General features: G+C 34.9%; 1 protein-coding gene across 6 annotated transcripts in view; it reads right to left on the reverse strand.

Moving 5' to 3' along the window:
- Positions 1 to 24,027, reverse strand: part of LOC101892541 (mitogen-activated protein kinase-binding protein 1) — a 401,509-nt gene that overhangs the window by 187,062 nt on the left and 190,420 nt on the right. Inside the window, exon 1 of one of the 6 annotated variants that reach the window (XM_020039862.2) lies at positions 6,427 to 6,779. The exons of 2 other annotated variants lie outside the window; for them this stretch is intronic. The gene's annotated coding sequence lies outside the window, so the exon portion shown is untranslated. Of the gene's footprint in view, positions 1 to 6,426; positions 6,780 to 24,027 lie in introns of those variants that run through there. 3 more of the 6 variants (XM_059131369.1, XM_020039855.2, XM_020039856.2) reach the window with 3 other exon arrangements.

The following is a 24,027-nucleotide window of genomic DNA, read 5'->3' on the forward strand; positions in this document are numbered from 1 at the left end:
AGTCAACACATTTAGGAAATGAAGTAGAGGAATAATACGATATTTTTGCAAAATAATAATATTGCAAACAATTCTGAGATAAGATAATGAGCGTCAGGGTGGCTCTCTCATAAAACGATTCTCTTTTTTCCCCAAATGATAGTGAAAATTTTTAAATAGTCATTCTCTTAGTTTGAAAAACATTTACGAATTAAATTTTTGTTGCTTCTGAACAAACGCTTCTCGTGCAGCGTTAGTTGCCAAACAAGGCACTCTGCTGCTGCTCTTTGTTTTTTTTTTTGTGCAGCTATTCGTATCTTCATAGCAGCAAAAAAAAAATTGATAGAATTTGTTTTTTTACAAAGTTCGTTTTATTTCAGTTTCTATTTTTTTATTTTATTTTTTTCTATTCTAATAGGAGGTGTCATTATCACGGCTCAACAACACACAACAAACACTTGATGACTTTTTAGTTTTCGTCCAATTTTTTTTTTTACATTTAGTTCTAGTACAGGGCTTGTTTTACTATTTGACATAACCGGCCACTATGTTCGTTCCCGGTTTGTTGTTGTTGTTGACGATTTTTTTTTTTCAGGAGAAAAAAAGTAGCAACACAACAACGATACTGGCATTTTGTTATTTTTAATGAAATTACCTCATTTCACTAAAGTTTTTTGTTGTTGTCGTTCTTTTTGATATGCCGGTTATATTTACGTTGTTTCATATTATCGCAATTTATATTCAAAAAAAAAAAAAAAACATACAGACAGTGTCGTAAAGGGGTACATAGTTGGGAAGTTTGAAATCAAAACTAATTTTAATTTTTATTTAAAATCTTTAATTAGTCATTAAATAAAAGACAAATTTTCACAAAAAAAAAAAAAAAATCAGTTCAAACCAAATGAGGATAGATACACCCATTTTAATTATTTACTATTCAAATATATTTTTCTACGCCACAGTGTAAGTCAAATGAACTATTTTCTGTAACATTTTCACATTTTTTTCCGCTCTAGAAAAATAGCCATGACAACGAATAATAATCGGCAACAACACCAGCAATGACATCAAATGTAACAAAAAGTGGACCGACAAAAATTTAATAAATCCATTATTTTTACATAACGATGGATGGTTGGATGCTTTACAAACAGCATGAGCGTGGCAAAGCATCACAAATATCGTTCGTCGTACAGGTTAAATAGTTACTGAACCAAAATATCAAAAACATAAATGCACAAGAAAAATAAAGAGAGGTAAAAATAAAAAATTGACAAAAAAATGGTACCGAAAAGTTACTCAATAGCAGGGCTATGGAGTGGACCCGTAGGTTAGACTCTATTCTATCCCAATTTTTTTTCACCCCCAAGACTTCGGGATCAACTCAAAAAAAAAAAAATATATAATATAATGGAATTCAAAAATTTTTTAAAATATATACTCTTTTTTTTTTTTTTTTGAAATGGCTGATATTTTGTCAGATTTGTATATGTATTCCTCCTATTCTAATTACTTATTTATCAAATACGAAATATATGTCCAAATGGGAGGGATTGTTGTACATTGGGTTGAATTCAATCTAAGAGAAATTTCGCATTTTTGGAGATTAGGCAGCAGATTTGACTTTAAAACTACCAGGAAGCCTGTCATTTTTTGCCTCCTAGAATAAGTAATCAACGATTTTAGTCAATCTGTGTCGGCCATGTGATACCCTACAACATTTTGAACTAATGTTTGTGAAAAGGTATTCCTTTTCCTGACATGTAAAAAATTCGGCCGAACCGAACTTTTAATACCCTCTGCCAATTGAAAGGAACTTAAACAAGTAAAATTGAATCAGTCGGTTTTGCCAACAGATGTATGCCCTCAGCCTTGAGTTATGATTATTCAAACTGTTAACCTTTTATGGTGGAAGCTGTGCAGCCGTAGGCCAATGTTGACCAATGCGTATCTGACCTAAGACTGATAAAAATATTAAAAGCTACCAGATTTGTACTACATCGACTACTTCCTATACTTTATATGAGATATGTGCAAATTCTTGGAAAATGTGGAAATATGCGTGAGCCAACATATAGAGCGGATCGAGTTAGTCCATTTCCATACCTCATCTAATACAGATAAAAATATTGGTATGTGTAAAAGTTGAAGGAAATCGGGCATTTATATCCAATTGTATGCGAAATCATCAATTCCGATAAATTACATATTCATATCAGAGAAATATTTAGATATAGCAAGTTGTAAAGAATAGCTAAATTGACAGATATAATTATTGGAAATTGTGGGTGAGGTACCAGAAGGGGTTGACAGATATATATCATCTTCACAACAGATATTACGTTAGCAAAAATATTTGGATGTGTGAAATTTGAAGAGAGTTGGATTCGTTTTCCGATTTTTTTGAGCGTTTTATTTTTCAAAAATCTTAAACTTTATGTGGGGTAGGTACCAGAATAAATGGTGCGATCCGTATATATGATCTTGTCTTGTGGAAAATATTGATTTGTACAACTCTGAATGACATCGGATGTTAATTTCGCATTTTATAAGTTTCATGGGTTTTCAAAATTTTGACCCTTTGCGGGGTAGATACCAGAAGGAGTAGACCGATATATCCCATTTTCACACCAGACCTTAGGTTAATAAAAATATTGTGTGATATGTAATTTGAAGATAACCGGATGCTTATTTCGAATTTTATGATCCTTTTGGTTGTTCAAAATCTCAACCTTTGTGGAGGAGGTACCATACGGAATGGTCCGATCGCTATCATCTTTATAACATATTATGTAAATAAATTTTGACCCTTTGTGAGGGAGATACCAGAAGGAGTGTACCGATATATTCCATGTTCACACCAGACCTTGGGTTAATAAAACTATTATCATGTATGTAATTTAAAGACAATCGGACTCTCAAGTCACATTTTATAAGAGTTATAATTATACAAAATTTTTACCCTTTGTGGTCCCGATAATGTCCAATTTCGTACCTGATCTCGCACTGATGCAAATATTAGGATTTGAAAAGTTGGAGCAAAATCGGATTATCCTTTCTTCTTCTGTGCAATAAAATATATTTTTTTTTCAAAATGTTCGACCTTTTGTGGTGGGTTACCAGAAGAAGTGAGTCGATATTGCCTATATTGGAGTGGACCTATATTGACCATCTATGAACTCGATCTAAGTTTGATAATAATATTACGATATACTAAGTTTGGATCAAATCAGATACTCCTTTCAAGATAATTCGCTAGATCAACCCCAAATGTTTTTTCCTGAAATAGTTGTTTTTGACAATTATAATTTCTTTTTAAATTTTATTTAAATTGTAGCGACTTTTTTCAACAAAAAATTAAGACTCATTTAAATTCATCGTAAGTGTTTACTTTTATTGAAGAGACTGCATTTTTCATTATACTTCCATGTTAATTAAAAAGACAAGAGGGTGCCTTTTCATCACAATATGCAACTTATTTAAAACTCATTCCAAGGATTACATTTTAATGCACTTCTGCGCACTCAAGCAAAAGACATGATATGGATGGCAGCAGAGCGGACTGTATGTTTTTGTAAGATTCATAAGTGCTTCAGATGAAAATATGTGATGAACCGAGTTTTTTTTTTTTTTTTTTTTGTTTTGTTGCAAACTTTTTGCTTGGAATATGTTTGAGGGAACACAAATATTTTGCATGTGTAGGGCGATTTTAGGTATAACCTCATCTATTACTGCCATATCCACCATTTTCATTCTTCGAAAATCTTGATGAAATTCTAAGTTTGTGGGTCGTAATATTGTTATTTATTAATCGACAATTTTAAATTCGATAATTAAGTTCGCCGAATTGGCTAGATGAAAGGGGATGCCATATGTCCAAGAGAATCTGGCCCATACCCTCTGAGAAGATAACACAATCGCTATTGTCCTTTTGTATTTTTTGAATTTCATAATGGTTTCTACTACTGGTGTCAGAACATTATCCATATTGTTTTAACCATAATGGCACAGCCCGATATTCGGAGTTTTTGAAGATTTTAGCCACATTTTTTTTCACAGAATTGTTCCAAATTTGGAATTAACAGTTTGTAAAGGGTTCTAGCCTCTTTAAACGGTACCTCCAGATATTTAGAATTTAGGCCACATTATCTACCGGAAAATTTTGGTATTTGTCGTTCATAATAGGTTCTCCACCCGATCTTACAGGTATTTGCACTTTTTAGTGGAACATTTTCGAATATTGAATCCAGATGCTATTATTAATAATATTTTGTAGTTTGTTTTGTTATTGTTGACGATTAAATAAGTTGATTGCTTACTTCTGGAGTATTCACCCATATTACATACAACCACAGAGAACAATGTTGTTCATATCAAAACTAACAACTTTGCAATATTTTCTGATCGCTACCAATATCATGATTTCATCCAGGCAAAAAAAAATTGGCCCTTGGCTTTTCAGCTTTTTGATACGACAACTTTTGTTGTACATTTGTCGAGCATTCTCAAGTGAGTGAGAATCACACCCACTCCTTGCGTTTCCCAAAGAACTCTTTTCTTTACCTCATACTGGAAGGCATTGAAAGTTCGAACTCGATATTATCGTTATTAACATTTTCCCCAAATTTTGTGATTATTATTTATTCATGTAAATTTTTTGTTCATATGTACCTTGGAAAGGAGGGTATATTAACTTTGCCATTCCGTTTGTAACATCCCTTAATATTCGTCGTAGACCCCATAATGTATATATATTCATAATCAGCATAAAATTGTAAGACGATTTAACGATGTCCGTCTGTCTGTTGAAATCACGATACAGCCCACATTATTTGACGTAGAGCTTCAAAATTTAGCAGAATAATTTGTATTGTATCTAGGATGGTTGGAATTGAAAATGAGATATATCGGTCCATGTGTTGGTTTAGTCCCCATATAACGGTACATCCCGATATTCTTTATTTTGATGAATTTTGCCACACTTTTTCACGGATTTATCTGAAAATTCGTAATAGGTTCTAGCTCCGGTGGCGAAACTTTGCATGTATAGGTCAACGCTTTGGTATAGCCCCCATATAACGGTACCTCCCGATATTCGGTATTTTGATGATTTTTACATTTTTTCACGGATTTTTCTGAAAATTAGTATTTATCGGTCATAATGGGTCTTAGTTCGTGCGCCGAAACATTGTATGTATAGGTCCATGCTTTGGTATAGCCTCCATATAACGTTATCTTCCGATATTCGGTATGTTGATGGTTTTTGTCACATTTTATCGCGGATCTGTCTAAAAATTGGAAATTGTTGGTCATAATGAGTTCTAGCTCCGTTGGCAAAATATTGTATGACCTATACATACACGCTTTTGTATAGTTCTATATAGAGGTACCTCCCGATGTTCGGTATTTTGTTGATTTTTATCGCATTTTCCCATGAATATGTCTAAAAATTGGTATTTGTGGGTCATAATTGGTTCTAGTGTTTCCATTACCCTAAGGTGGAGGGTATTAAAAGTTCGGCCCGGCCGAACTTAATTTTTTTTTATGTTTCAATAAAATTATTTAAACTTTTCAACCAATTGCTAATCATTTCTGTTGTGCAAAGCAAAAATGTTGATAGAAAATTTCGCCTGACTATGTTCTTATGTCAGTTACGCCGGCATAATAAAGAGGTGAGATCTGCTATCCGTAAGAATGAATGAATGAAAATGAGTGACTTATGGGTATGGAGGTCAGTACCAAAAAAATAACACCGCACAAGTTGACTAACGTAAGTGGCGGCATACAACAAAACTAACAACAGCAGCGAAGCAGCAACAACAAAACAATATTGCCACCAGGTTATGTATCGAAAAACAAAAACTACTAAGTGGTCAAAAAAACCGACAGCAACAAAAACAATAGTAATCGAATAATACAAAAGAACGTCCGACAAAACGCCAGCGATAATACCCATAGACAGACGGACAAACAAATGTACGGTAGATACATGGAACAGAGAAAAACATGGCAACAACGACAACTGCGATGATGACTTTGTATAGCCAAGAATTGAATAAACCGCTTAAATCACAACATTTTGACGACGACTACAACGAATTATTTTGCAATTATATTTTGTTGTGTTATTTTTCTTCTTCTCATTTTGCACTTTTCTCACTAATTCTTGTTGTTGTTAATGATTTTCTATTTTCCACTATTTTTTTTTCATTAGGATTCGATTTTGTTTCATCATTACACAAAATAATTTTTTTTTGTTTCTTTAGAATTTTCACACAATTTATTTTTCTTTATTGATTGCCAGTAATAGCTGGGGGTGAGGTGTTGAAGAGGGGGTGGTGGGGTGTTTGTTGTTGTTTTTACAGTTGTCACATAAACTCGCCGTTGGTTGCTTAACTCGCGAACGATGCGAAAAACGAAAATTGAACGACGTTGATTGACACTGACCATTAATTGTTGCCTTTTATTGGATGGCTGTAATTGTTACAACCTTAATGAGAATTATTAACATACACTTGTATCAGAAACACTTGAACACAACAATTTGCTTTCAATTCATTTTTTTATTTTCACGGCAAGGTATTATTATTTTCAGCAATGGGAAAATTTTGTTTTCATTTTCTTTTCCGTTATTCTTTCGACTCTTTTGTTGTTAAAAAATGTTGTATTTAATAATTTTTTTCCATATTGTTGTTGCACATTTTCTTTTGGCCTTGCACCGAACCGTTCCAACGTCTATTGTGAATGCTACGAACGCGACTAAATGCAGCAACGGCACTTGGCTGGTGGTAGACCAAGCGCCTCACGATTTGATTCCCTCTATCAAAACAGCTGAGTTGAGTGGCTGGTTTGGCTGACTGGCTGGCTGGCGGTGTACCACCCAAAGCAGAGCAGAGAAGCAACAACAACAACAAAAACTCTTCACTATTTTCGCGTGAGCAAAGTGGGGAATATAGCACTCGCTGCCAACTTTGGTGTCCATCACGATGTTGTTGCTGTTGTTGCGACAAGAAAAGAAATGCGAATATGATGATCAAAATAAAGAGCCAGAAAAGAAAAACACAACAACATAAAATGAAATGATCACTTTAAGAGCAGAGCAGAACAAAGATCAAAATTCATCTCATTTCGAATTCAAAACCCCAACAACAATACCACTAAACGGAATTATTCAATGAGATAGCTTTGGTTTGGTGTTTGAAATGCTTTCGGGAATAAGACTTTGAACAAACTCAAATAATAAACGGCGCTTTTTTAACAATTCCGAGAGAACTCTCCAGCCAAAGCCTAAAACAACAACAACAAACTGGATTTGTCTAAAAATGGGGGAAAACTTTTTGAGTCTCGAAACCAAACACAACAACAGCAACAACAACATGAGCACACTCGTACTGGCTTGGCGTCTGTTTATGGTTTGAAAATTTCCCGACAAGTTTTCGCCCCCCAAAACACCACCTCTTTTCGCACCCAACCAAAAACACACACATCGTTCGTTCTTAGTTAGCTACGATTGCCGCTGATCGCACACAACGTCGCCGCCGACGACAATGGCGATAACTAACAAAACGCAAACATAAAAGAGAACCATCATGTGTTTGAAGAACTGGGAGGAAGATAGAGTGTGAGCCTAAAGAGCGGCATTAAGAGATTGTAGTTTTGTGCGCCAAACACCCTACATAGGCATGTAGGAAAGTTAAAAGGCAATATGGAAATGATCTCCTCAGTTATTCCCTCATTTTCTAAACACAGAAGACACCTCAAAGAATTCTGTATATAAAATACACCATACAGTCCGATCGGGGATTGTAAAAATCTCATATATGTAAAAGGTTGGTGAAAAAACTGACTAACGCGAAGGGCCAGTCTAGGGGTACGAAGATTCCTAAAACGCACTAAAAATTATAAAGTATCGGTCAGTTTTGCCGACAGATGTATACCCCAGCCAATGTTCGATTTTTTAAATATATTTTGACTTTTATTACTTTTTGACCCTCTATGGAGTAGGTTCCAAAGCAATGGACCAATATTGTTGATTTTGTATCGGACCAAAACAAATATGATATAAATATTGCGACGTGCCAGGGTTGGACAGGATTTATATAAGATATTTGATACATTTTAGAAATTTTTACAACGGGAGGTACCACATATAGCCTACCGAAGCATTCTATTTTTATAATTCATCTAATACGGATAAAAATATTGGTATGAACAAAATTACAAGAGAATCGAACATTTATATCCAATTTTATGGGGAATCAAAAATTCCATATTAATCTCAGGTTCCAGGTTGAGAGAAATATTTAGGTATAACAAGTTGTATATAATCACCGAATTTTTTCGCAATTATGACAGGACAATATGACAATAGTAACCCTTTGTGGTTAAGGTACCAGAAGGGATTGGAAGATGCACGCATTTTCAGAATAAAAGTCAATGTTTTGCAAGCGTAGTTCATAAAATATAATGCAAACTGAAGATGTTTGACATTGTGCGAGCTGTTTAAACCAGTGTTACCAACATGAAATAAATAAAACATCACCATTTCTCTGCAACGCCTAAATTGTTTTGAAAAATAATTTCTTGCAAAATTATGACTTTTTGATCAATGCTTTGGCGTTGTTAAGTTAAATAAAGATCAGTTAAATCTGGCGAATTTGGGCAGATAGAACAAACTTGTTTCAAATCTTTGAATTTAAGTCTGTAATTTAATAGCCAAAATAATTGTTATTTATTTTAATTTATTGCCTTCGATTTGTTTTTTTTTTTATTTTTTTATTAATTTTTTTCATAAACAGAATCAAATTCTCACGCCTATATTTTACAAACGAATTGGAATTACGACTTATTTTCACTTTGTCGCTTTTGTTATAAAGAATGACAACCATGAATTTATGAAGGCATAAAGAAGTTCATACTCAGGGTCAACTTCGCAGCAACTTTAAAAAGTTCCCTTCCATACAAACACCCTCACAAAATTGGAAGTATATTAACTGTGTCGTTCCTATTGCATCAACTCAAAATGCTCGTCGGAGACCCCATAAAGTACATGTATCTGTGATCAGAATAAAAATCAAAATCTGAAATAATTTTCTAGATAATTTTGGCATTCATGTTTCTGGTACTTCCAAGATGTTGGAAATGGGCTATATCTAGTGATATTTCTAATTCTCAGGGGATAATTCAAATCCTATAAAAATATACAATACAGATATAGCCCTCATATAAAGGAACTTCCAAAAATTTTAGAGATTTTGAGCATAGCTGCATTTGGCCATAAATTAAATTTCTACATGTTGGAGGGTAAAATAGTTCGGATCAGGAGAATTTAACGTCGTATTGAACTCTTTCAGACAGACAATAAATATAAATTAATTATTAAATAAAAAGTACCTAGAAAACAGTTAATAAAAATTGTTATCTGAAGCTTTTAATATCCTTAAAGTCATCCGATTTTATACAATTGAAAATGTCAGGATTTTCGGAAACTTCTGAACATTTTGTCGAGTCTTTAAAAAGTATGCAAAAGTACAAGACCGGGGAAATTTTAAAATTTTCAGGACTCTGATATATTCCTTAAAAATTAAGAAATAACCTAGTCGCATGTTTTTAAATTAATGCTCCTACTTTTCACTCGGTCAATAATGTGGAGTAAAATGTTATGAATAAATTTTAGTTTTGAGTAACATTTAATTTGAGAGCACGTTCATGATACCGGGAACGGTATTTTAAAAGTTTTCTGAGTTTCTAACTACTGAATTATATCAATATACAAAATATTAAATATTTGTATGATTCTTTATTATTTATCAATTAAAAACGGAACATCGATTTTGTTTACTTTTACATTATCCAAATATGTAGTGAAATATTAAAATATAGAACTTAAATGAGTGACGTCACTAGCCCTGAGTGACTTGACTGACCCAAGATCAACAATAGTGACATCTGCCGGAAAGGAAAATTTTAGAACAGTGTTTGACTTGCTTGTTTGGGATACCATAGTATTTTGTTGTTGCAAAATCGTCAGGCAAAATCCCATTATTGTTGTTTTTATAAAAACTGGTTATGTTACTTCGTTCAGGTTGAACGAAAGCATAACAAGTGGAGAAAGATGTAAATGTTTATAAGTGCGGTTGTAAGATTTAGAAGATTTTCCAAAAGAATTTTAGTTTTATGTAATTCTTTTGTTTCTCTTCTATTGAGCTTAGGATCTCGTCACTTGGGTAAAAAATGTTTTTTGTCATAGAAGTTATTTTTTTTAAATAACTTCTGGGGAGAATATCCCAGACAAGAAACAAGGGAACTGATGAGGATTGGTGGCTCTTTCCGAAACCTAGGTATTCCCCTGCCTAACCCCCTGGTAAACATTACCATCGTTCTCCACTCATAAACAAACGTTGTTTTTATAAAAACAACAATAATGAGATTTTGCCTGACGATTTTGCAACAGGAAAATTTTAAAACTTTTTAGTCTATACCTTTATTTCTATATGTTTGTAGATCATAGATTGGCAAGTATGCACGCTAGCGTTGAAGTCTTTTATTCTCCGTCATGAGAAAAACATCAATAAACAAAGTTATACGAATTATATTCAATATTTGTTTTTATCAAATAATTGTTTTCGCCAATTGCGATTATATTTTTGTATAAAAATTATTAAACAAGTAAAATATTTACTACAGGAAAGTTACATCAAAATTCTCTTAAGCATTTCTCTTTTATTATTTTGCCCATCTATGTTGTAGAGTATCACACTGCTGACCTGTTGGTTACGAACTACTTTCTTTCGTTACTCATCTTTAAACATTTCTCTCTCTCCTGTTTAGGATGATATGAGGTAATAAAACAACCATACACCATAAAAAGAACAACAAACGCAAACAAACAAGAGAGAGAAAAACACTTTGCAAAATGTTAATTATATTGGTAAACAAAATAATTAAACAAAGCCTCCACTCAAGCGCTGAAAATTTAATTTTATCAACGAAAGACAGGCAACTAGGTACTAATCATATACAGTGGACGTCCAAGGTGGGTATATAAATTGGAAAAAAAGATAAATAAATTCGAAATCAAGTAAATTCCAATCCGGACGAGTCTGTAATATTGCAATATGCACAAAGATAATAATTTCTCTTAGTTTTTGCTAAACAAACAAGCAATCAAATTCTATGTGTGATTCATTTAGTTTTTAAAAAATTCGATTTTATAACAAACTCGATTTTAAAAAAAAAAATTAACAACTGTCAAATATAATGAAAACTGCAATTTTAATTTCCTCTAAACAATCCCTTCATATGATTTTGCTCAGCTCTGGTATAAAGCATCAACCATAACATATTAGATATCGAACTACTTGAAGGAGCTAATACAGAAGAATATACAGGGTGAGATGAAAAAACTGCATCCAACTTCAGACTGCTGTCGGTGACAGCTCATTATATTTCTTACAAGCGTACAAAAGCATTTTGGTGAGAATTTTCCAGAAAAAAAGTTATTCTTGATGGAATTCAAGCGTGATAGTGTGATTTCTTTATATTTGGCCGGAAAATCACAAGTGGCTATCGTTAGAGCACTCCAGCATTTAATTGTGAATAAATATTTTGTGTCTCGTACCATCGCTCGTTACCGTGATACTGGTAGCGTAGTCCGACGTCAAGGAAATGGACCGAAGAAAACAGCAACACATCAGCAGAAATGCTTCGAAAAGTAAAGAAGCGACTTGATCGAAATCCGTGTCGCAGTGGCCGAAAAATGGTTCGTGAGCTAAACATATCGCAATATTCCATTCGGCAAATATTGAAAAATGAGCTCGGCATAAAGTCATTGAAATTCCAAAAAGTGCAAGAACTTACATCGCAACAGAAAGAAAATAGACTCAAAATAGCTAAAGAGCTGCTTCGCTTGGCCGAAAGTGGTGAACTGCCGAATTTGGTTTTTTCCCTTGAGAAAACATTCGTTGTCCCTCAGTTTGTAAACAAACAAAATGTGTTTACTTGCCAAAGAGGTCATCTGAAAATGTGCACCTTCGGTTGGCCACCAGAACTCAAGCGCCAGTCATGGTGATGGCGTGGGTCGCCATAACAGCCGATGGTCGCTCTTCGCTCGTATTTGTCGACCGTGGCATCAGAATAAATACCGAATATTATCGCGAAAATATTCTGGAGGGTGTATTAAAGCCTTCGGCACGCAAACATTTTGGCCGCAGACCTTGGATATTCTAACAGGACTCAGCACCATTGCACTCAGCACACACCACCCAAGAATGGTTACAAAATGAGGTTCCTCGCTTCATTTCCAGCGCACAATGGCCACCAAAATCTCCGGATACCAATCCGTTGGACTATTGTGTCTGGAGTATTTCGGAAAGCAAGGTTGGCACTAAAAAATACCAAAGTGTCGATCACCTTCGCAGGGAATGGGCAAAAAAACTGCAGAGCAACATTCGGGCAGCGTGTGACGGTTGCATTGGCCATTTAAAGGCCATAATTCGTGTCTAAGGTGACCAATTTGAACAAATCTAAACTTATTCTAAAATTTGATGCTATTTCCGACATTTTTGCTCTCATTCAATAAAATTAAAAAAAAAAAATTAAAAATTATGGCGTTTGACTTTGTTGCATTTTTTTTTTTATCTCACCCTGTATTTCTTACTGCTATAAAAATTCGCCGAACTTCTTTTTAAATAAACTACAATTCAAGAATTATCCCAAGTGTTGGCCCATGGAACGGGAGACAGTATTTTATAACATTTCCCAAATCTGCCTAACCGTTTTTAATTACTTAATTTTCCATCGAAACCATAAATCAGACATTGCCTCTGTTCTTAGGTTATTTTTGTAAGAATTTTCCCATTCACTAAATAATGTTAACAAAAGAAAGGCAGAAACGTGTTCTCGCATTAAGTAACACGTTTCGTTCTTTAGCACATTTCAAGTCAACCCTGGGAGGCACTGATGGCAATTAGCACCATCGGCCTTCTATGGGTCACTTGGTTGACTGACACTTGCTTCAATGAGATTTTTGTTATTTAAACAAATTTAAAATAAATACGCCCAACAGCATGTGACTCAACCAATCAACAGACAAAGAAGATTAAAAAAAATAATTTGATGGAAGAGTGGAATAAACCCCTTCAGCGTTAATTTGAAAATTTAAACTTTTTCTATGACAGTTTTAATACAAATTGAAAATTTGAGTATAACAATTTAGATTTTGTTTCGGGAATACCCTGAGTTTAGTTATTGCTAGGGGTTATAATCGCCAGATTATTTTTTTCAATGGTAACAGAGGGTATATATAATTTTATACGGCCAAAACGTGCTTAATCGAAAAACCGTTTTTAGATCCTAGGTCGCTTTGGACCAAATCTGTTTCAGAACATTTGAAGTCGATCTGGTGATGTCCGTTCGTCCGTCTGTCTGTCAGGCTGGTACACACGATAACTCTCGTAGGGATTATCCAATTTGGTCCAAACTTGGTACATCGTAATATTATTAGCAAACTTAGATCGAGTTCAGAGATGGGCAATATCGGTCCACTTCGTATAGGACCAAAATAAATATGATATAAATATTGCGACGTGCCAGGTTTGGACTATATCGGCTTCTTCCTTCCCTTTGTATGAGATATGTGATCATTTTTAGAAAATGTTAAAAAGCAAGTTGGAAAGAATCGCTGACTGGTTTCACATGTTATGACAGATAAAAGTATTGAAAATTGTGACTTTCTGTGGGTGAGGTACCAGAAGGGTTTCGCAGATATATTTCATCTTCACAACAGATCTTGTGTTAGCAAAAATCGTTGTATGTGTGAAATTTAAAGAGAGTTGGATGCTTATTTTTCTTTCTTTGAGCGTTTTGTTTTTCAAAGTCCTGAATCCTATGTTTGGGAGGTACCAAAAGAAATGGTCTGATCTCTACCATTTTAATAACAGATCTTGCGTTGATGGAAACATTGAGATGTACTTACTTTGAAAGGAATCGGATGTTAATTTCGCGTTTGATGAGCTTCATAAATATTCCAAATGTTAACCCTTTGTGGGGGAGGTACTCCAGATAGTGGACCGATATATTCAATCTTCACACCATACTTTTGGTCAATAAAAAAATTTTGATGTGTGTGATTTGAAGAGCACAGGATGCTGATTTCGGATTTTATGATCGGTTCGGTTATTCAAACTTCTAACCCTTTGTGGGGGGAGGTACCAGAAAGAATGGTAACAGATCTTGTGCTAATGGCAATATTGAGATGAGCCAAGTCTAAATGGAATCGGATGTAAATATCGTATTTTATGAGTTTCATGAATATTCAAAATTTTGAACATTGTGGGGGGGTACTAGAAGGAGTGGACCGATATTGTCCCTTTTGCGCACTTGTCCTATTGATCTTCATGTCAGATTTTGTTTTGGTAGAAATATTGGGATGTGCGAAGTTTGAAGACAATCGAACTCTTACATCACATTTTATAAGAGTTATAGTTATCCAAAATGTTGACCCTTTGCGGGGGAGGTACTCGATGGAGTAGACCGATATTGTAATTTTCGCACCTGACATAGCACTAATACAAATATTAGGATTTGCAAAGTTGGAGCAAAATCGGATTATCCTTTCTTTTTCTGTGCAGCAAAATATTTTCTTTGAAAATTTCGACCTTTTGTGGGGGAGGTACCAGAAGGAGTGAAGCGATATTACCCATCTCCGAACTCAATCTAAGTTTGACAAAAATATTACGATGTACCAAGTTTTGACTAAATCGGATACTCCCTTCGAGAGTTATCGTGCGCACCAGCCAGTCTGACAGACCGACGGACGGACGGACATCGCTAGATCGACTCCAAATGTCGTAACACGGATTTGGTCCAAAGAGACCTAGAGTCAAAAACCGTTATTTCGATGAGACACGTTTTGGCCGTATCAAGTGGTATATACCCTCTCTAGCCATATGACTGAGGGTATAAAAAGCAAATACATAATTTCCACTGGTACCTAAATTTTGAACGTAATCTGAATATCTCTTTTAAAACTCGAATATCTTAACATTAGCTCAGCCTATATTTCAAATGTCAGAATTGTAGCTCTAACAGTACAAGACATAGTATCTTTAAAAGTAATTTCCAAAAACGCCATTTTATTTCATGTTTTGCACTAATAGTACGACATGTCAGGTTTCATATTGAAAAATGCAGAACATTTTTACATACTTCCTCGTATATTGTGCATAGAAAAGTTTAGTGCCAAATAGATATGATTTTTAATCAAATATCGGTTTATTACTGCGGTAGATGAAGCATGTTCTATGGTGCCTCGCCCAAATTGTGAACTACACGATATATTTTAAAATTCATCCTCCAAAAGGGCAGAATTATGATTCAAAAGAGCAGTACCTTTTTAATGAATTCAACAAGTTAAAAAGCGATAAGTTCGGCCGGGCCGAACTTTGAATACCCTCCACCATTTGGAACGAATTTGGAAATTTTCAAAAAATAAAATCCTTAAAAAATTCTGTTAAAATATTAAAAATACCGAATATAGCCGTTATACTGGGGTCTATATGACGTGGACCTATATAGGCATTGTTCGTCATAAGCCATTACCATATTCAAATTCGAATCTTGAAACTTGAAATAAACGCTGAATGTAGCTAAAATCATTAAAATATCATAATATAGCGACCAGCATAGACATCATAGGTTGAAGCATCCATTACGAACTTCAATTACGACATCTCAAACAATTTCGGTGGGTATTGTACCTAAACTCGTCAAAATACTGTATATAAGGAGGTACTGATATATGGGGCCTATACGAAGACCTGGACCTGCGTAGACAATTTTCTGTCACAGACTGTAGTTCCCATTACGAACTCTAAATACATAATTTGAAACAATTCCGGAATATTGGAAGCTACCGTTATATGAGGGCTATACGAAGACGTGGACCTGCACAGACAATTTTCTGTCTTAGGCTGTAGTTTCCATTTCGAACTTCAAATACCAAATTTGAAACAATTCCGGTTAATAATGTCTCTAAAATCATCAAAATACCGAATATCGGGAGGTACTGTTATATGGGGGCTATATGAAAACGTGGCCCTACATGGCCCATTTACGAACTTAACCTGCCTACTGGAAAAATAAACATGTGTGCAAAATTTTAGCCTTCTATCTTAATTCGTTCTAAAGATAGCGTGATTACAACAGACGGACTGATCTGTGAAAAAGAGAGACTGATCGATCTGTGATCAAGAAAATATATACTTTGTTGGGTCTGACATGAGTATTTCGAAGAATTACAAACTGAGTGACAAAGTTAATATACCCTCCATAGTATGATAGAGGGTATAAAAACGTACATCTCGCATAAATGGTAACCTAAATTGGAAATTTATAGATTTAATGCCTAAAACATAATTTTAGTACTTTTTAGTACGAAATGGTAAAAGTTGTCCCGGTGTTACGGCTAGGGCTAGAATCTTGAATTTTTGTAAGAGGATGCTTCAGAATTTTCCTATGTATCAAATGGACAGAAAGTCAGGGATAAATCGACTTCGGATCTGAAGCCGATAGTGCGATGGGACAAGTTTTGGCCGTATAAAATAATTTATAACCTCTTTAGCTTAAGGTTAACTTAATTCTTGGCAGACTGCCTTAAAATTAAAGATCTCCTATACATGTATGATAGTTCCTAATAGGCGTATTTGTGTAGCAGATGTAATTCAATTTAGAAATGCAATTATCTAATGAACGGGGATAACATTTTGCGACTTTCTGAAACGAATAATATTTTTTTTAGGGGGCGTAATACCATCTTCGAGTTTTATCAGACATTTGATAACCGCACATTCAAATGCTCGTCTGTCTGACAATAAACGCCACCAATTAATATTAAACCACAAACATTTTGAGTTTGAGAGAGGGTCGAAGTAAAGACACGAAGGAAACCCCAATAAAAAAATTAAGTGGAAAAATTAAATTCAAGTTCAATGTACGTACGTAGGTATGTATGAATGTATGTGCTCACGTCTATCTGTCTGTCTGTTTTGTGGATTTTTTAAATAGTTTGTTTTTTTTTCTCTTGTTCATTTCATTCATGTGCAATAATAAAAAAAGGTGGAAATGTGCGAATCAAAACATGAAAATTATTAACAAGTTGTGCTATATAATAAACAAAAGGCAAATAAATAAAAACATTTTAAGGGAGAGAGATAGACTAGGAGAGAAATGGAGCAGACACGCTAGAGCAAATAATAAAGGCAGTGTAATCGTAATGATTTAATAGAAGAGAGCTAAAAATGGAATATCAGAGATGGGAATTAGTGTTTTGTACTGAAGTTACAAGTACCCAGTACCTTAGCCAAACTTCCAAATCAATCGATGAGTTGGAAATGGCTAAGCGTTGAAATAAGACCCTGGTATTGGTATTGAGTTATATTTGCAGAAATTTTGGAAAAAGGTCGTGATTTCTATAACCCCGCCCTTTCCCACAAAGTCAGATATTTACCCTTTGCAAGAAGGTACCAGAATGAGTGGCCTTCACAGCGCATCGTAAAACTGGATCTAATGTTGGAATTTGTGAAGTTGCAAGAAAATCAAAGGAAGAATCAATTTCATATTTTAATCGGTTGTCAGGAAGGTATGACAAATATTCTAGCATAGATAGTTGTTTGTTTTAATTTATTGGGATATGCCCTTTTCCTTCTCTGAAATATGTAGATGCTTTTAAAAAAATGTAACTGTTTGTGGGGAAGTCATATTTACATACGAGACCTAATTTGGAAAAATAAGGCGTATTTTTACGGTATCAAAAATGGGTATCACTCTTGGTACGATACATTAGATAGTAGTTTTTAGAGTTTTGTGCTGAAAAGGTCCAAAAACGTTTTGTGTTTTGAAAATACATAATTATATTCTCTTGGAACTGTAATCTTTAAATCTTTTTTATTTAATTCACTGTTTAGCTTTGTTTGACGACGCAAAAAAAATCATACATTTTTGGCCCTCAAAAAATTACCAAAAAGTACATAGTGTGGAGAAGAGGTAGAATCCTTAAATTTATCACTGGGCAACTGGTGTTATTACCCATTCACATAAACTGTAGCACTTGTGGAAATAAAATGTTCTATACCCTTAGTCATATGGCTAAAGAGGGTATATATCATTTGATACGGCCAAAACGTGCCCAGTCGAAATAACGGTTTTAGACCCTGGGTCTCTTTGGACCAAATCTGTTTCAGGACATTTGGGGTCGATCTAGCAATGTCCGTCCGTGAGAGAAATGACAAACGTATTTGGCTCCAACTTTGCAAATCCTAATATTTGCATCAGTGCTAGGTTAGGTGCGAAAATGGACATCGGTCCTCTCTATCAAGTACCTCCCCACAAAGGGTCAACATTTTTAATAATTATAACTCTTATAAAATGTGATGTAAGAATCCGATTACACACATCATAATATTTTTATTAACCCAAAGTTTGGTGGAAATATGGTATATATCGCTCCACTCCTTATGGTACTTCCCCCACAAAGGGTCAAATTTTCAATATCCATGAAACTCAAAAAGAGCGAAATTAACAACCGATTCCATTCAGACTTGGCACATTTCAATATTTCCATCAACACAATCGGACTATTTCTTCTGTTACCTCACCCACAAAGGTTCTAAGTTTTAGATAACCAAAAACCAAAAAATCCGAAAGAAGCATGCGATTCTCTTTATATTTCACACGTCCCATTCTTTATACTAACACTAAATCTGATGTGAAGATGGGATATAACGCTCCAGTCCTTCTGGTACCTCCCCCACAAAGAATCAACATTTTGAATATTCATGATCATAAAATCCGATATAAGCATCCGACTCTCATCCGTCATTATTTTTTTCTAACACAAGACCTGCTAACCCTTTCCGGTACCCCACCCACAAAGGGTCACAATTTCCAATTCTTATATCTGTCATAACTTGCTAAACAAGTCGGCGACTCTATACAACTTACTATATCTAGGTTCTCTTAACCAGAAATCTGATATGAATATGGGATTTATCGGAATTTATGATTTCGTATGAAATTGCATATAAATGTTCGATTTCCTTTAAATTTTGCACATGCCAATATTTTTATCTCTATTAGATAAAGTGGAATATTTCGGTCCGCTCACCAAATTTCCACATTTTCCAAATTCGAACCAGTGCCCTTAGGTTTTGTTGTCGGCGTGCGCTCATTACATGGTTTATAACTTACATTGCATTGTAAATTTTATAGAAATAACTCATTATATGAAAACTCACTGGTAATGCAGAAGGTATGTGGTCGTTATTATATATAGCGTACTGGTAACTAAGAGGGTAGTCTTTGTGTAAGACTCACTCTGTGTCACTGTTACTCATTACTTGTTATGATAAAAGTAAGCTATTTTGTCTGGTCATTTTTGGGGTAACTCATTACTTTTTAGCTTACTGGTAATGAGGAGAATATAAAGTTGTTATTACTAGTAATGCTGATAATGACACATATAACTACCAATTCGTCATGAATAACAAAATTATTTGGGACAAATCATCTTCGAAAACCACAATCCAAATTCCACTTTTTTTCAAATTCGACAAAAAGTTTGCGGAGCTAAACCATTTTTGAATCGAAAAGTAGTTCCCAATCAATTGGCCTTATATCTTTACCACTTTCACAGAAAGTCCCCCACAAACTGCTAAATACATTGTTGTTACTCTGTTTTAATTATTTACATTAAGCATCATTAATTAACAGTGCATTTGTATGTGTGTGTGTGGCTCTTTAATTTGGAGAAACAATGAAGAGTATTTGTAATTTTTCTTTTTAATGTTTATCACAATTTAATTATCTTTCTCATTAATAAAGTTCATGGCTGGCATTGCTGCAGTCAGATACTCAACATTCAGTAATGGACAACCTTCGAAGAGAAAGGGGGCCCATTTCACATCGAACCAAAACCAGAAAGGAAAGGAGTTCTCTCGAGTTTTTTTTTTATTTTAACAACATATCCTTGAGGAAATATGTGTGTGGAGGAAAAGTTTTCTCCACAACACAAAAATCGACCTCACCGACCAACTTCCCGCTGATGTTGGACAATAAATCATTTGCGGATTGTGACTATCGTTTTATTCATTTCACTGCTGATCATATCAGAGATGCTAGCTGGCTGGCTGGTTGGTTGGTTATTACATCGACTGGCCAAAATGACATGAACAACTTACATTCTCCACATGCATACATACATACATACACACATACATAGACATGTACCAGCTGTATGTTGTACACACATTCTCCAATTAAAATATTGATAAATATTTTATTCATCCAACATGGAAGATTGTCGTATGTCTGTCTGTATGATTGTCTGATCGTTGGTGGCCAGATTTGGATTCGTTACATTGTTTGCATTGCTCTGAGCTTCGCCACCCACCGCCCGCCACCCGTTTCCAAAGGCAAGGACACATGGTCAATTATGGCCGTATATGTTGAAAGTAAAAGTGTTAAGGCCTGGACAACAATATATTGTCTTTATGTGGGAGTGAGAGAAGGAGATGGAGGGAAAGGAGGAGGAGTATCACCACTTATGATGGCTTTATTGTTGACTTTGCTCTAAAAGGCTTGCAATTGGTAGCTGAAGATGGTAAAACAAATGTTCGGCATGAAAATGAAAATTGCTTTCCAAAAAAATACACTTTTTTGCAATAACAAAGAGCAGAAATTCCACCAACATCCATGCCATTCATTCATTCCTTTGTCCAACTGTCCGTCCCCTTGGTCCACTGGTTGGCTCTCATTGTCGAGGTTCGTGTTGCCGGCAATCAAGTCATTTGTTTTATGTGGGTTATTTTGTTTGAACATTTTTTTTGTTCGTTGCCTAAATTATGCCCTGAGAGATTTGGAAGATGATAATGTTGACGGCAACGATGGAGAGGATAATGAAATAGAAACGAATGAAAAGTGAAGAAACGTTAATGATGATGTTGATGCTGCTTTCCTTTTCTTATTTGACTTTAATGACAGCAAGCGGCCAAATCCACTGAGCTAAGCTCAGAGATAGAAGTGGATGTAGCATGTTGCACCAGGCATTAGACACGAGTGTCGAATGTCGAGTGCCTTGGTACTTCAAGATGTGCACTCCCCTGTTGGCAGTTGAACTCAAGTTAAGTGTTGAAGTTAAACTTGTTAAATTATTATTTGAAATTATGTTGCACAGTGGGCCAGATGTAGGTCGAAGTCGAGATCTGTTGTACTATTTGAGTTTTATTGGAGGAGATCCGTTTCACAACATTTGAAGAATATTTATCTATCTATCCATCTGTTATGGTCCAAGGTATATTTTCAGACTCCTTCTGATACGTTCCAAGAGTGAAAAACGTAAAAATTTGAATTTCAATTAAAGCGAAGTTTGAACTATTGCGCTTAGCAATATTAATATGAGACTTAAGTAAGGTGCGATAATGGACAATAGTGGCTAACTACCTCTACCACAAAGGAATACAATTATGTAACAATAAGACCAATATAATTTGAATCATCTATATTTTTCAAACGTCGCACAAACTTTCAAACTTCAATACATTTACCAATGGAGTCAATTCGTTCTTTAAGTTTACGAAAAGTACTAAAGGCTACAAAATATTGTACCATTAAAAAAGGATGAACGTGAAGTGAATTATAGTTACGAAATACTACAAGCTTCTGGAAAATTCGTACTGAAATGTACGAGAAGTACTAAAAAGTACTAAATATTGTATTATTGATACTGGATGATAGGGAAAAACAAAATCGCACACGAAAAGATTTTGGGAAACCCAGAAAATTGTTTGTGTAGGTCCACGTTTTCGTATATCCCCCATATAACGGTACCTCCCGATAATCGGTATTTTGATGACTGTAGCTACATTATTCACCGATTTTTTCTAAGTTTTGCTTTTGAATATTGTCATGGCTTATGAAAAAAACTAATAATGGTTAATTATTTAGCTATTATCTTTTGGGTAGCACTGGTTTAAACAACTTAAAACCGTTTCGTGTTTTGTTTCACTGTTAAAATCCTTACTTTGGTCTATAATTTAACTACGAGACGTCTTACTAACGAACAACGTTCAATTAAAAAAGTTCATCACAAAGCTCATTTTCGACGAAGCCCATATTTGGCTCACAGAGTACGTAATAAGCAGAATTTTAATTTTTAGAGTGCAGACCAACCAAAAGCACCAATGCAAAATGTACCAATGCACCCAGAAAACATGAAAGTTTAGTGCGGCGCTGAAAGGCTGGTGGCATCATTGAACCGTATTTCTTCAAAAATGCTACCAATCGTAATGTAACTGTGGATTATGAGCTCTACCGTGAGATGTTAGCCAACTTTGTTGGCCCAACACGCAAGAGCTTGACATGCATCACACGGGGTTTCATCAAGACAATACCACATGTCTGGACTTATTGAGAGGCGAGTTGGGTGAACATTTTATTTCACGTTCGGGGGCGGTCAATTGGCCGCCTAGATCGTGCGGTTTAACACCTATAAACATTGAAATTCTGTATTGAGATCCCTGTTGGTGGTTGGTTTGCGATAATGAGGTGGTTTTGGAATTGTGTACCACAAGTGCTCGAATGGTACCAAATAGTACTATATATGGTACAGTTTGGTATTGGTTGAACAGATAGTGCTTGAAAATGTGTAGCCTGGACATATGGACGTGGTTTCGGAAATGTTTGGTGGTATTGGATGAAGGAATGGAGAGGAAATTCTATTATTTGATTTGTAGAATACTGATGGTATCTGTGTTTGAGATGGGGCGGTGATGTGAAAATGTGTGTATTTGTACGAAAAGTGTCAAATGGTACTAAATTTGGAATTGGGTGAAGAGATAAGGCTGAAAGCCTCAAATTTGATATTGAGTTAACCATTGGTATTTGAAATTGAGATATGGAGGTGGTTTTAGAAATGTGTACCATTATTCTACGAAAAGTACTGAATGGTACTATATTTGGTACATTTTGGTATTGAGTGAACAGTCAGTGCTAGGAATCTGATATGTGGTATTGGGGTTGCCGTTCATGTGTAGCTTGGACACGTGAAGGTGTTTTCGGGAATGTGTACAATAAGTACTGAATGGTACTACATTTGGTATTGGGTGATGGGATAGAGATACAATTTTGAATTTTGATACATAGATAGCTGACGGTATCTGTGCTTGAGATTTAGAAGTGTACTAAATATATATATACATATATTTGTACGAAAAGTACTAAACGGCACTAAATTTGGTATTAGGTGACAGGAAAGACCTGGAATATACAAATTTGATATTGAGGTCTCTGTTGGTATCTGGAGTTGATATGGATACTGTCCGAGTTCGGTCCGACTTCGAACCGAAAGTTGGATGAAACTTCCGATGTCGAATGTGTATTCGGTTCGACTTATGACCGAAAGTTATATGGTGTGGTTGACGTGTTGTCGGACCGAAGGGTCGGATGAAAGTCTGAAGTTTTAGCCGACTTTCGAAATGAAATCGGACCGATTTCGCAAGGATATCCATTGGAAGTTCGGAAGGGCAATTAGAGTTGTCGGAACATACTCGGGAGTAAAATCGTGCGCAATTCTGATGTTTTTTCCGATTTTTTTAATGAAGTTGACTATCCTCAGTAATAACTGCTGAATACGTATAAAATACAAATTTTAATATTATTTCCAAAAAATGTATATGGTTTCTGGAAATAATAATAAAATCTGGTACCAATAAAATGTAAGCACTCAATCGCTTCAAAAAAAAAAAAATGCCACCACAAGGTATAAACAGAAAAAAAACTCTCGCACAGTTTACGAACTTTATATATTTTTTAAACAATTCCAGTGAGTAATGTTTCTAAATTCATCAAAATACCCAATGAAAGGAGTATGGGGGCTATACGATATCGTAGAGTTATATAGACAATTCTCTTCCAGGAGGTAAGATACTCAGAAGGAACTCCTTGTGTGGATTTACAGACACTTCCATTGAAAAATGTAGCCACATTTTTCATCAT

Source organism: Musca domestica, unplaced genomic scaffold, assembly GCF_030504385.1.
Source record: "Musca domestica strain aabys unplaced genomic scaffold, Musca_domestica.polishedcontigs.V.1.1 11, whole genome shotgun sequence".
Taxonomy (NCBI): Eukaryota; Metazoa; Arthropoda; class Insecta; order Diptera; family Muscidae; genus Musca; species Musca domestica.